The following is a 15,588-nucleotide window of genomic DNA, read 5'->3' as shown; positions in this document are numbered from 1 at the left end:
AAATACATAGGGGAAGGCATGGCAGTAATTATGTAATTACTTCTGTCTTGCTATTTCTCAAATTTGGTTATGGAATTCTTATTGGTTTGTCAGCAATCTATAATCTTTTGGGATCTCCCATTTCATTTACTCCTATACCTGCCCACACCACCCTATATTCCTGGTTAAACCAACCAGACTCTCTGTCTTTGCAACATAAGAAGAAAAAAAAAAAACAACAGAGAAAATGAAGTCACTCTTATTTTAGTTACCTGACTAAATGAGAAACAACACAGAAGAATAAAATTATGAATTCCATCTTGGGCAACTGAACTTGAAATGTAAGAAATTGAGTATTTATGTTTAGGATACATACATAAATTTGACAGTCAGAATCACACTGACAAAAGGTCAGGGTTTACATTCTTTGATAATATACTCTTTTTAGGGACTATGAATTATTACCAAGATGAGAAAAGAGCTGATTTAGAAAGTGTGAAATGTTGCAGTAAGAAGATTTTTTAACTTATTATTTATTTTAACTTATTATTTAATATGGTGAAGATATGTTTCTTTTACCTGTGCTTAAGAACTGCATTGTTTGGTTTGAGGAGGAAAAAAAGAGATCAATAAAAATTTTAAATGATCCTTCAAAGCAATTATTTTTCCCTTCTATTTTTGCTCATAACTTGTGGAAGTTTGAATTAATAACTAGTTCCTAATAGCAATTAAAGTTAACAATAATCAAACTCTAATCATTTCAATAAAAACATTCTTAGATTTTACCTAAGATATTAATAGACAAGTAACAATATGATTTAGTCTTGATATTAGAGAAATAAATGGAGTCTGATTATCAAAAGGTCCAGTTTTTCTGACTCCAGGATTAATTTCAGTGATGAATCTGAAAACAGTGTCTGTGACAACACAAAACTATGGGTGATTAGAGAATTATAGTCCACCAAAAGTTTCTCAGAAGTTATCAGCTCTGGGACCCCTGGTGGCTCAGTGGTTGAGCGCTGGGCTGCAAAGTTGCCCGCAGCCTCTGCAGTGCCGGGTTCGATCCTCGGCTGCAGGGCAAGGGTCCCACATGGCACGCAGACCCTTCCTGCCGCCCGCTGCTCCCCTCAGCAGTGTACTTTGGTCCTTCTGCCTGCTCTGCTCCCCGCTCTGGCGCTGGTGCTCTGGTGAATTCTCTCACCCTCCCTCCTTCTGACTGTACCCAGTCCTTGTATAAATAAATAAATAAATAAACAAATCTTAAAAAAATAAAAAAGAAGTTATCAGCATTGTCTCAAAAAAAAAAAAAAACTGAGTTTGCCCCCCCCCCCAAAAAAAAAAAATGTTCATTCTGTAGAGACTTGGCAGATCTCAGGTGTGTGTATTGGAATCATTCAGCCCTAAAATTGATGGAGATATGAATTTAGACAAAAATTTTTGGATGGCAGTCAAGGATACGGTGGCTTTCTTTTAGCAATCACATTCTTCCCAAAGATGAAATAAAAGTGATAGATTATTGACAAAAGAACAACAGATAGAAACCAAGTTGTGGACCTCCCTGGTGGCACAAGGGGTTAAGGCGCAGCACTATGAAGCTGTCTGTAGCCACTGCAGCACTAGTTACATCCCCGGCCAGGGAAGTGACCCACATGGTGCATCAGACCTCTCCTGTCTTGCCCGCTGCTTCCCTCAGCAGTGTATTTCAGTCAGTCCACCTGTTCGGTTCACCACTCTGTCTCTGGTGAATCCTCTCACCCCCTGCACCTCTGCCTGTACCTCAGTTCTTGTATGCATAAATAAATCTTTTTTTTAAAAAAAAGTTGCAACAAAATATTGGCTATGTCCATAAAATAAATACTTTAGGAAGTTAATCTGTTCTTCTAGGTAAAAAACTTAAGTATATTTGCTCATTGCCATTTTAAAAAACAACAATTTATACTTACTGTAATAAAATAAGTTCAGAGCAAGAGCGAAAGGCCAACAGTGAACAAGACCAAAGAGATTTCACTCTCACAAATATCAGACTATTTGATATTTTTACCAGTAGAGTCACATTTTTAAGTAAGTCCTTCATAGATCTTGGGTGTTCACTATAACTATTCAAGGGTTGCCTTTGGAAAGACCTAATCAATCCATCACTCGCTTAGGACTCACAGGCTAGGGACATTACCTGGCAAAGCCTCTCCTTGGTTGGAAGCACTACAACTGGTAGAGAAGCCCACAACATAGTAGTTATTAAATATTCTAAACACCTCTAAAGCTACTGTGGTTAAAATCTGGAGGAATAGTTAGACCTTATCAAAGAGACATGGTTAATCCAAAATGATACACAGGATGAAAAGCATTCATGTTTGGCTTTGAAATGCATTTTTGTACTAACATTTGAGCGTCTGTCTGATGTACTGAGAAATTATTTCAGAGATTAATGAAGCCATACTGTGAAGACCTGACTCAGGAGAACTGGGAAATTGTCCAGCTTTCTTTTCATTCTGCTTCCTTACTGAACTCTTCATTGACACCCACTCTCTGACACCACAAGGAATAGCTAAAATGTCTTTTAGAATAATGTCAGTCCTTATAGAATGAAAGGTGAGAGTTTATTACAAACTTATTTTGTAGTAGGTAATGTAGATTTAAGAAAATAATCATATTTGTTGATTATATATATTTTCCTTTCATCCTTTAACAAAAGCCCCTGGTTTTCTTTTAGATATACCAGGACTTCGAGGAAAACTGGCTTCCCTCCCAGCTTCAGGCATGTCACCTGGGCACCCTCCAAATTTGGGGGTGGAATGTGACCTTGATTCAATGCATCACCTCCCCTTCACACAGTTGGGGAATTCAACTTGGTTCCTTCCCATAGACTATTTTTTATATAGATGTGAGGCCAAGATCTGCTGCAATTATTATAATAAAGTCATCATGAGGAAAAACCAATATATAAAGATGCACAGAACTAAGAGACTCAGAGCTAGTCCCTCATTCATTATATTATAAATCTCTGAAAGAAGTGGTGTCTAAGCCCTTCTACCAATACAAGCACTTAACTAAAATCTTCCTTTATTTTTTAAGGTAATTAAAGTGAGACTTTCTCTTATTTGCAACTTAAGATATTCAAATTAAAAGAGTAAGTCAACAAACATGTAATTAAACTGATTAGGAACTGTCAATTATGTTAAAATATAAATGCTGTCAAATAATACAGAAGAGAATTTCCCCATGGATAATCACAAGTTAATACACACACGGCTCTCTTTGCACAAATACTGACAACATCATCCACTACCACTATCAATCTATATTACCTTCTTTATTTGAAGTCATTTGAGCTGCATATTTTCAAAGAATACATGGTAAGGAGATATAAATGTCTTCTCTATGTTTTGAGTTAAGGTTTATTTGATACTGGGAAAAGAACCTGCAAGATAGCCAAAGTATATCATATACTGGGATGTTCAGCTTCAAAGTTCTAGTGAAGCTTCTGTGCTTTAATCATAAGTAAATTGAATTTTTTTTGTACAAAGTATACAAATTTTGGTTAGAAGAATGATAAGCAGAACTGACATTAGCAATGAATGAAAATAACATCCAATGCTATGAATTAGACAGCTCTATGTGATCAATATCCTCATATTGATAGGCATCATAGTCAATATTTTGAAATATTCAGAAGTCTTATGTCCTTTATAGATATTTCATTTGCTTTACATTTCACAAGAAGTAGCAATTTTCTTATGTATTTTAGAACCAAAGGCAAAATAATAGAAATAAATAGTCTGCAAGTATAATGAAACAAAAATAATGCTTTGTCATTGTTTAGCATAAGCTAGTAAGCATAAATATAAAATGAGTCATATACAGTTTTTTGACCTATGATCGAGTTGTTGCACAATAACAATTCACCAGATAAAGTTTTGTCAATGTTACTGGGTATCTGCCTAGAAGTAATGAAGTTAATAAGGAAAGTATCATGATCACAGGTCATGATGAAAGTTAAGTCCCATAACTTTTTCTGTAAAATATTCCTGGAGACACTTCATTAGCCTTTGCCTGTAGTCAGAATAAATGCAGACAGGCCCTTCTGAAAGAGATCCCTGACCCATGCTGCCGGGGTAATGATTTGCAGGGGATTCTGCTTTTGCTGCAGAGGTGTGTGGGCAGCTGACAGGCTCATCAGCAGCAACAACTGGGAAAAAGGCATTATGACACTATGGAAAGATAAATCCATTCCAGCCACAGCAGGCAGAAGGAAAGACAGGAAGAGAAACTTAAGTGATGAAATAGGTGGGTTGGTTACTTCACTTGCAGATATACAAGAGTGAGCTAGCGACTGAAAATGTCTTCTGCAGAATCTGAAAGTTTTCAAGGAAAGTCACTAACAAATCAGCAGTGGGTATTTGGTATAAAGGAGTTCTAAAAAGAGAAGCTGTGCTTACTCTACCACTAGGCAAAGGAATAAATGGTATTACTCCAGTGTGCCAACTTCCTGTAATTCAAAAACAAGAGGAATCAATTATTAATTACATTTTGATAATCATATGATATATATTCATGGGCTTCTTTTTTTTTCCCTTTAAGTACATAGACACAAAGTAAGTTGTCTCCCTCTTTATCCTAGCCATGAACTTGAAGTACAGAAAACATGATTGTAATTATTGATTTAAGCTATAAGTTCAGCCTATACAGAAAGAAAGCAGGAAAACACAAAGTAGTTTTACATCCATATCATGTAAGCCTTAACATTATCAGCAGCAGCATGACAAAATGACAGTTGAATTACATTCTATAACTTGCAAATATTAACACAACTAATGTGTGACTGTGTTATCAAGAGGTAGGTTCCTCAGTGTAATCATGGAGAAAAATTAACCTAAATTGGCAATTACTGAAATACTGATAGAGCACTCCATGAAAAGCATTACACGTTCTATGTAAAAGATAAATCTAAGAGCAGGAAAGGCTACCTACTATTCATGGCTCAATAATGCTGGCCAAAGAGATATTGCAATCGATTCTCTAATCTTCTAATGTCATGGTCTCTCATCAACTTTTTATAACTTGGCTTCTCATATAAAATTTTCTGTAGCAATGAATATAATTACTATTCTCATTATTAGTCATTTGGCATTCAAACTTTATGTATCAGCTCCTATGATTGCATTTAACAGAAGACTTCCCTACACACTTTAATTTCTAATCCTGAGAAAAGGAGATATGGAACTTTTTTTTATGACACATAACATGCTATTAATTTCAGAAGTACAAGAAAATTATTTGATATTTGCATATATTGTGAAATAATCTCCACAATAAGTCTAATAAACAACCATCACCAGGCATATATACAAAACCTTCTTGTGATGAGAAATTTTAAAATCTACTCTTAACTACCTTCAAATATGCAGTACAGTATTATTAACTATAGCCGATTTTATATACTCATGATTCATTTATTTTAAAATGAGAAGTTTGTACCCTTTGACTCCACCCATTTTACTCTTCCCAAACCCCCATCTCCACTGCTGGTAACCACCAATCCATTCTCTGTGTCTTGAGCTTGATTTTTGTTTGTGTTTTCTTTTGTTGTTTTGTTTTTAGATTCTAATTATAAAAGATGTCATACAGTATTTGCCTTGCTCTGCCTTGCTATTGCACTTAGCATAATGCCCTCAAGTTCCAGCCATGCTGTCATGGATGGGAAGATTTCATTCTTTATAAAGATGACTGAATAATATTCATATATATGCATATATGTATATATTCAAATGCAAAATATCAGATGTTAAAACTGCTGTAGGTAGAAAAATTACTTTAAAATAATACTTAAAACAAATTCATCAGGGTTAGGACTACAGAAAAAATGTTATAAGGCACCTAATAATGGTAACATCTAGTGAAGATAAAAATGAAAAAAAACAAAAAAACAGCTTTTCTAAAGAAATAAAACCAAACATTTCTTTTTTAGCAATTAGTTGGAAGATTAGAAAATAGATTAGTAGAAATGCATAAAATCAAATTCATAATAACCTAAAAAACAAAAGTATAGGATTGGGGGAGTTTTTACAATTTTTTAAGGAAAGGCAAGTTTTTTTGCCTTTTGCATCATTTATTACACCAAAATAAATGATGCAGTGAGCATTGTCTACTTGGGGAAAAGTCTAAACATTGATTACCAAGTTAGTATTTGTACACATAAAGTAGCAGGTATATCCATTTTTTAGTTTACTGAAATATACAGCATTTATTTTTGCTGCTATTGACATTCCCAAAAATATATAAGCATGAGAGAATAGGGCTAGTTTACTCACATAATGCCATGTCTTTCATTCTTTCATTTTTTACCCTGATAGAAATGTCCTTTACTTTTTCAATTATTTTTATTTACTTTTAACTGAGGTAATAATTAGATACCCTCATCAGGTATTACACCATATTTTACCCACTATCATAATCCATTGTGCTTCCTTCCCTCTTTGTTCTTTTAATGTATCATCTTTTCTAAGAGGTAAGGAAAGAAAAAAAAGTGAGATGAGAAATAAGAACGATGTTGACCACAGGCTTTGAAAGAACTAACTATACAAGCCAAGTTTATCTATTACAGTGGAAAAAAAAATAGTACGATTTTTAACAATTTAAGTTGTAAGGATTAAATAAGATATCATCTATTGAATGTTTAACTCAATGCCTTCAACTAAATAAAAGTAAGGGATTCAGCCCTTTCTACTCCTCTTTCTCTTTTTTTATCCAAAACCTAGGGAAGGGGTAGTATTTGGAGGTTTGCAAACCAGGAATATGGATGTCATTTCCAAATCCAAATTTCTAATTTTTAGTTTTTGGGCCTTTTCTTTAAATAAGAGCAGCTCCAATATTCCTGTAGGAAAAAAAAAAAAAAGTTTGTTGCCAACACAAATTCATAGAAAAGAACCAGGGAATTCCTTTCAAACAGTATGTACTTTTCATGGCCTGCTGTGTTATTTTCCTGAAATTTCACATCGAATGACTCAACTGTTATGTCAAGCATTCATCTGTCTTTTTTTTTACAATACAAATATCTTTATAAGAGTAGGTTTCAAACTGCTCTTTGGTAGCACAATAGCTTATTAAAACAACCTCTAATGGCATTTGAAAATGGAAAACAGAGCTACTGTGAAGCAGAGTCAGGAAGTCAGGCTCCCAGAACACTAAGCTAAAATAGTAAATTTGGAAAACCATTGTCTCATAGCATGTCATGTTTCCTATGAATAAGTTTAGCAATTCATTTTCTGCAAAGGCCACAGTAATGGTGATTGTAACTAAATTAGAAGGGCAACAGAATGTGGTGTCTTTGAAATTGAGACTATCCTTGAAATTGAGACTAGTACTAATTGGTCCTTTCTATTTTTTTTAAAGATGAATTTTTCTGTGGCTCAGCTATAGCTACAGGATTAATGTGAATGGAGTTTACTTATTTTCCCACTAGTTTGCTTTATTGAGAATCATTTCATCAGTGGCCCCAGTTGCTATATTTTATTATATCATATTATAACTACACAAATGTTTCAAAAGGGTCTAGTGATTCTTAAATACCTAGGTGGTACTAGATTACTTACACTAAGAAATTAGCAGCCACCACTTCATTTGGAAATTATCCACTCAATTATAGTTATGTAGCCATTTCCAGATGTTCATTAGTTATTGCTTATTCAGAGAATTGACTATATTGGTCTTCATATATTTTTAGGTTTATTAGACTGTGAACATATACTGTAATTATGAGATGCAGATGAGCAACCATCTGCAGATATTTCTCCTCTTCTCAAGGACTTTTAGATCAAACTGAGTCATAATTCACTGATGAGTTTTCCCTGGATTAAAGCTTTACAGCACTGTAAATGACAATAATTATAGTGCTGAAAATATAATGTTCTTTGGACTGGAAACTTCCTTCTCTGTCCTTTCATGTTTTAAAAATAACTTCTAAAATAAACATCTTGTGTGATATGTTAATAAGCCCTTTAGGCCAACATTATTAGGTTAGGTTTTGAATGGCCTATTATTGATAAATGAGCAATTTATTTTTACGTTACAATTTGAGGATCAAATACAGCAACTTAAATAGTTACTAATTCTTAAAGATACATATTCTTCTAATTAGTCACCACAATGCATGTCTTCCTTTTCAGTGCAAAGACTCATCCTATCTCAGATATACTGTGTTTGCTTTATGGGTATTTTAAGAAAATATTTATTGCAAATGTCTCTCACAGAGAGGTCCTCTGAAAGTTCTCTAAGTATTACCATCATAGCTTAACAACACAAATGGAATACTCAAAATTCTACCAGCAAATTTTTCTCATAAAATGATAAAATGAATTCTCAGATTATTTGAAATGGGTATTTTTATTTTCCATTGTCTTATGGATTACATACTCATAAATATATGACTCATTTCTGAGTATGTCATTTTAATATTGTGAAGCAAAAATTATATGAATTTATGTGGTCTCTTGCAGAAAACTAGTTTTTTTTTAAAGATTTATTTATGCATATAAGAACTGGGGTACAGGCCAGAGGTGTGTGTGTGGGGGAGTAAGAGAATTCACCAGACAGAGTGGGGAACAGAATAGGCAGATCAACTGAAATACACTGCTGAGGAGAGCAGCGGGCGAGTCAGGAGAGTTTGCTGTGCCATGTGGGTAGCTCCCTGGCCAGGGATCGAACTTATGCTACAGCGGCTGCGGATATTGCGTCTTAACACTTTGCGCCACCAGGGAGGCCCAGAACACTAGTGTTTGTTTTTTTAATTAAAGCAAATTAATATTCTTTCAGAAGTAATAGCTGAGATCTATAAAACTGGTGTACTAAATCTGGAAGATGATCTCTCAATCCCAATGTTACATTACTAAACACACATTGCACATCTAAAATGAGCAGGGTTCTACTGTATATTTGGTGGATTTGGAAAACATAGTTCAACATGGTTTTTGATGTCCTGCTTAATAATGGGATGGATATGTAGTTATAAAACTATCAACTCCAGTAACCAGAATTGTTAGTGCCAGAATATAGGTTCAAGTAATGTGCTGGAAGAAAGAAGATGAATATAAAGGATTAATTCTGACTGGGATTTCTTAATCTCCCATCTTCTAAGTATTCCTTCCTTTTGCTTTCTAGCACAGCTCTTTAAATAATCTTATACTTTTCTATAAATTTTATGGATTAAACGTAGGGAGCTAAAGGCTCACTCTCCAAAAAAGAAATTAAAAATAACTCAGCATAATCATGGAAATATAAATTAGAGCAAGAATAATATACCCCCCCAAAAGGTAAACAGAAAGAGTATGTTTAATGTTGGTGAAGGTGTGAAGAAATTGGTTCTTTCAAACATTGTTGATGAGAATGAAAATTAGTTATGGTTAATTTAACAATATCTATCATACTGAGAAATTATCATATACCATTATGTGGCATTTCAGTTTCTGTATTTTTATCACAGAAAATAAGTGATATATGAACATAGAAAAGAATGTAAAGTCATTCAGTGCGGTCATCTGAAGGGGTAAATTTTAGAATCAAATTTATTAATTAAATACCCATCAGGATGAGAATGACTAAATTATGCAAGAATGAAATAGATCTCTCTATATTAAAACATAATTCTAAGATAAAAAAATGACAAAATTTGAAATAATTTATTCAAAAACAAAGAAATACGCACTTAGAAATAATATATAGCTTCTAGGGACACATATATTTATATGTAACTGCAAAGAAACTGTTCTGGTAAAACAGTTTACTCAGAGAAGCTAAGATAATGCCTAAGTAATAACAGTAATGACAAAATGAGATTTTAGCTTCATCTCTGGTATTTAATAAATTTTGAAGTGTGAGATAAAAGGATGAACCATAAGTGCACAGCTTGGTGAATTTTCATTAACTCAATACATATATGTAATTAACTTCATTCATTAAGTCCATCTCATTTCCCATTCCAGTGAGAAAATCTCCCTCAACCTTAACTATTATATGATCTTCTAAAAACACAGATGAATCTATCTTATTTTTACTTCAGTTTAATGAAATCATCCAAGAAGTTATTTTTTGTGTCTCATTCTTTTGTTTAACATTATAGTGTGTAAGATTTATCCACAAGAATACAAGAAGTAATATATTAATATATTTTTTTCTGGATAATTATTTCAGGTGTGAATCTGCCACAATTTATTTATTTATTATGGTGATGAGCATCTGGGTAGTTCTAATTTGGGATTATTGCAAAGAGTGCTTGCATAAACACTTTAGCATATGTCTTTTGGTTAACATATGCATCCATTCACGGAAGGGGATATATGTGCTAAGTTGCAGAATGGCTGGCCACAGCCATATGTATGTACACAGTTTTAGAAGATACTATCAGATATTTTTCCAACCTATTGATGTTTCAATAGTGTATAAGAGTTCTTATTGCTCTACATCTTCATCAACATTTAATATTTTTCAGAAACTTCATTTTTTAGGTACTAGAGAAAATTCCCCCATCTCTTGGGCTCCTCTGAAGCTGGATAACAAGCAAATTAACTTGAGACAAATTAGTAAGAAAAATGGACTAAATTTAATAACATATGCATGGAGAACTTACATAGCTATTAATTCTAAAGTAAATGGGATAAACCAGAGGGGTATCCTGTGCAAAGGGACCTGGGGCATAGCACAGAGGGGAGGGGGTTACACGCGACAAAAAAGGGATGACAAAACCTGCCTGGTAATAGGTTTCTCTGTTAAAAAAGGTTGTTTGAGGGCCTTCCCAGATGTGCAGCTGGTTGAGCACAGCGCTGTGAAGCTGTCTGCAGCCTCTGCCACCGGGTTCGATTCCTGACCAGCCAGGGAGATCCCCACATGGCATGGCAGACCTCTCCTGTCTCACCCACTGCTCTCCTCAGCAGTGTATTTCGGTCATCTGCCTGTTCTGCTCCCTGATCTGCCTCTGGTGAATCCTCTCACCCTCCGTGCCTCTGGCCTGTACCCCAGCTCTTGTATAAAAATAAATAAATCTTTAAAAAAAAAGTTTGTTTGAGGGGCCTCAAACTACATTGCAGAGCAAAATCTGGCTAATAAGTCCAAAATGCCTCTACTATCCCTATAATTAATAACCCTATTGTCTACTTAAAGACATTTACCTTACTTTTTCTTCAAATTAGTCTGTTAGCACTTTGAGATTAAAGGCTCCGATAAAACTTGTGATGCATCATTGCACTGCCAAAAAGAAAAAAAAAAGGTTTTAGACTATATCTCTTTTGTCTTTTCTTCAATTGATTGAGGAGCTCCTTGGAATCTTACACTACAAATCAGAGTCTGACTTCTGCTCTTTGATTTTTACTCATAAACTTTGACTTTACTCATAAGACTAAATCTGGACATTAAGTTCTCTTCTTTTGTCCCATTGTTGCCCATCTTGGTGACTTTTAACCAATAGTGACATTAGTATTCACATGAAAGTATATAAAATTTGAAATTCAAATCAAGTATAACTATGCATTGTATAATAACAGCTAGAAAAAGTTCATGTGAAAAATAAGGTTTTTACATGACCAAAATAAAGCTTTTGGGAATTTTCTACAATGCATTTCCACATTTATTATAACATTGTCCCATTTTAAAAAATATATTCAAACTATTCCTTATTGCAAAACTCACAACATTAATATTTGCTAAGTTTTCTCCTTAAACTCAGTAATTATGTTCAAGCTTGCATTTTCATTATTATATACTGGATATAACAGGAACCCATTAAACATTTGTTAACTTAATGAGTAACAAACAAATGTGCATTAAAATTGAATTTGCCTAAAATAAGAATATAAATCTACCAACATTCTAAAATATTGACTGGTTAATTCACTTAGAATGATGCTAACAGCAATGAAAATAATTGCATTTGATTTAATACCTCATTTTAGCCTCTCTGGCAACTTTATAGTGATATTTTTATCCATAATCAAGTTGTAGTCTATTTGAACTGCTACAACAAAATATCATAAACTGGATATTTTATCAACAGCAGAAGCTTATTTTTTATAAAATGGTAGCTGAGAAGTCCAAGATCAAGGTACCTGCTGATTCATGTTCTGTGAGAACCCATTTTCTAGAAGTCTTCTCACTATGTGCTCGGATAGCAGAGAGGAAAAGAACTCTAAAAATGGTACTAATCCCAAATATCAGAACTCTATCCTCATAACATAACCACCTTTCAAAGAGTCTACAATGTTAGGCAGGGTATGACAAGATAAAATACTACCCAAGTCATTATTTTAATGGTTAAGTTCTGGAATGTGGCAAAAAAGAATTTCATGTCCTAGTTCTCCTACTTAGTAGCATGTGAACTTGTCTTAGACCAGGCTGGTAAATCAAAATAGCCTTCTGGATGGTCTATATAGCAGAAATATATTTTCCACAGTTCTAGAGACTGCAAGTTCAATATTAAGATGCCAGTAGATTTGGTGGCAAATAAGCCTTTTACTTGGGTTACAGATGACTACTTTTTTTTGCTGTATCTTCACATGGCCTTCCCTTAGTGTGCAGTCCTGGAGAGGGAGTGATCTGGTGACTCTTCCTCTTCTTGTAAGGGCACTAATCCCACCATAATCACCCCACCTTCAGGAGCTCAACTAACCCCTATTACCTCTCAAAGGCCCCACCTGTAAATATAATTATTTGGGATTAGGGCATATGAATGGAGAGGTGCACAAACATTCACTTTATAATAAAACCTGAAAAATTTATTCTTCCTAAATTTCAATTGTCTTATAAAATCAGATAATAATAGTCCTTATATAGATGTCTATATTAAATAACAAATATAAAGTACATATTATCTGTTTATTTTTATGCAGTATATTGATAGCTATTAACATTAATATGTATTAATCATTTACTAGATTGTTTACTTCCTTCTGTGAGACCACTGTTCTGATGGCATCCTTTAAATGTTAACTTCAGCTACAGAAAATGGTTTAATTTCATTTGTCTATAAAATAGGAAAATCTCTTTGACTTTGCATATAGAATTTTTCTATTTAAAAAATTCATATTAAAAATGTAACTTTAAATCTTCATGTGCCATTCTCTTATTTTTATTCTAATAGACAAAAATTCAAAAGTACCAAGAAAAATTTATGTGCATCACTGTAGTTTGAGCATTGTGTTTGGCCAGTCTTTTTACCTGCATATATTGACACCAAAAAATAGTCCTTCACTCACCTTTAAATCTCAAAAGAATATTCTGTCCCCAGAATATAAAAAGTGGATGAGGGAACAATGATGAGCTGTAAGTGCTTGCTTGAGTGCAATTTTAAGTCAATAAAGCAATCAGAATCTTTTCATGTCTGTTATAATTACCACATTGTGTGCTCAATGTGTCAGGATATAGTAAGTTCTATACATCTGTGGATAAAAAACTCAAGTTTTCATCCATGGGCCTCTACAAATGGTACTAATCTCAAATATCAGAACTCTGTCCTCATAACATAACCACCTTTTAAAGATTCTACAATGTAAGGAAGGGTGTGAAAAGATAGAGGCCCATGTTTCAGCCATGCGGAAACATACATTTGAAATATAAAGACATTTTAGGGAATTACTGTACCACATAAAAAGCTGGATTGCTCAGAAATGTCTACAAGGTCAGATTCTTTGCTGAGGATGCATATTCAGAAAAATAATTCTTAATGGGGGAGAGATAAATTTCAAAAGTAAGGCACAGCTGTCATTCTGCATTCCACAGTTTTCTTGTGAATGTTAAAGAGGGAAACCATTTGTAGTGTATTATTATTATTATTATTATTTTTAAAGATATTTATTTATTCATACAAGCACTGGGTACAGTCAGAAGCATGGGAGGGTGAGAGAATTCATCAGAGCCAGAGCAGGGTACAGAACAGGCAGAGTGACGAAATACACTGCTGAGGGGAGCAGCAGGCGTGGCAGGAGAAGTCTGTGGGACCCTCACCGGTGGCTGGGGATCAAACCGGCACTGCAGAGACTGTGGGCAGCTTTGCAGGCCAGTGCTCAACCACTGCGCCACCAGAGGAGGCCCTGTAGTGTAGTATTATTCAGCTCTCCCAGAGCTCTTGGTTCCTTTGGCCTAGACATCTTTTATGGTCAAAAATGCATCAACATCATATTGAGACTGAGGTGACCAAATTCAAAAATATAATGAAATTATACTACAAATACTAAAAATGCAATTTCTCAGCACTATTTAAAATTTCTGTAAAATTTAACAATGGTAAATTACATCTTCGAGTTGACATTGTTTTAGGGAACAGATGAACTTTTGAAAAGGTGTGTGGTCAGCTAAATTGGAGGCTGAAATATCAACTTAAAAATGTTATCAAAATTTGCTGATAAACCTACCTAGCTTAAATTATAAAACTGAAGAAGAAATTTGACAGATCCTATACAAATTCTCACCATAAAACATATAGAAAACAATTTCTCACCATATAGAGCCTGGTACAGTGTCCAAATTCAAGTTAAAGAATTCATAGTGTGGGGGCCTCCCTGGTGGCGCAGGTGGTTGAGCACAGCCCTGTGAAGCTGTCCACAACCTCTGCAGTGCGGGTTCAATCCTGGCCAGCTGTGGAGATACTCACATGGCAAGGCAGACCTCTCCTGTTTCGCCCACTGCTCCCCTCAGCAGTGTATTTCAGTCAGTCTGCCTGTTCTGTTCCCCACTCTGCCTCTGGTAAATCCTCTTACCCCCCATCTCTGGCCTGTACCCCAGTTCTTGTATAAATAAATAAATAAATCTTTAAAAAAAGAATTCATAGTGTGTGTGAGAGAGAGTGAGAGAGAGAAAGAGAGAGACTAACTTGAAAAAATTGTGTGTGTGTATGTGCATGCTTAGAAGAATGTCAGACGGCTTCAGCATGAGCAATTTTCAAAGGTTTTCCATCAAACAGGTCTAAAGAACTCTGGTGCCACCCACATCTAATTTGATCATCTAAGATCATCTTACTGTAGCAGTGGCATGGTAAAAATCAATCGGAACTGCCACAGCTATAGAGTTAAGACTGGTGTTAAAATTGCAACTCGGATGCATTCTATTAATTCAGGAAAATTGTATAATCCTTTAGCTTGGGTTTCTTTATCTGAATAATGGATATATTAACATTTATTCAAAGGATTAAATATACTTGTGGAAATGCCTACTTTACCACAAAGCAGATATTTAATAACTGGTTATATCAAACCAATTTTTAATCTATATAAAGGCTTATTTGCTTTGTGAAAGTGCATGAAAGTATCTTTCCTGGAAGATTAGCTTTTTTCCAACTTCTAAATAGGGGAGAAATAAGAAAAAGAAAAGAAAAAGATTAGAGAAAACACACACATGGTATAGGATAACCCTAGTGTGAGGCTGAAAATAATGACTTTTCATTCTGTCATCTTAACTGTGAAATAGAGCCCTTTATCTTAAAAATTATTTGCTAAAGAATATAGTTTTAGAACTCTTTTTTCCATTGTTTCATCATTATATGTTGGAGGGAGGAAAAAACACCTAAGTCTCTAAGTATGATTTAATGAATAAAGAATAGTGGCAAGAAGTAAAATTCGCTTTCTAGATTACCAT

This window comes from Talpa europaea, assembly GCF_964194135.1.
Source record: "Talpa europaea genome assembly, chromosome: 1".
Classification (NCBI taxonomy): domain Eukaryota; kingdom Metazoa; phylum Chordata; class Mammalia; order Eulipotyphla; family Talpidae; genus Talpa; species Talpa europaea.
The sequence above is the reverse complement of the archived record's forward strand: the minus strand, read 5'-3'. Positions refer to the sequence as shown.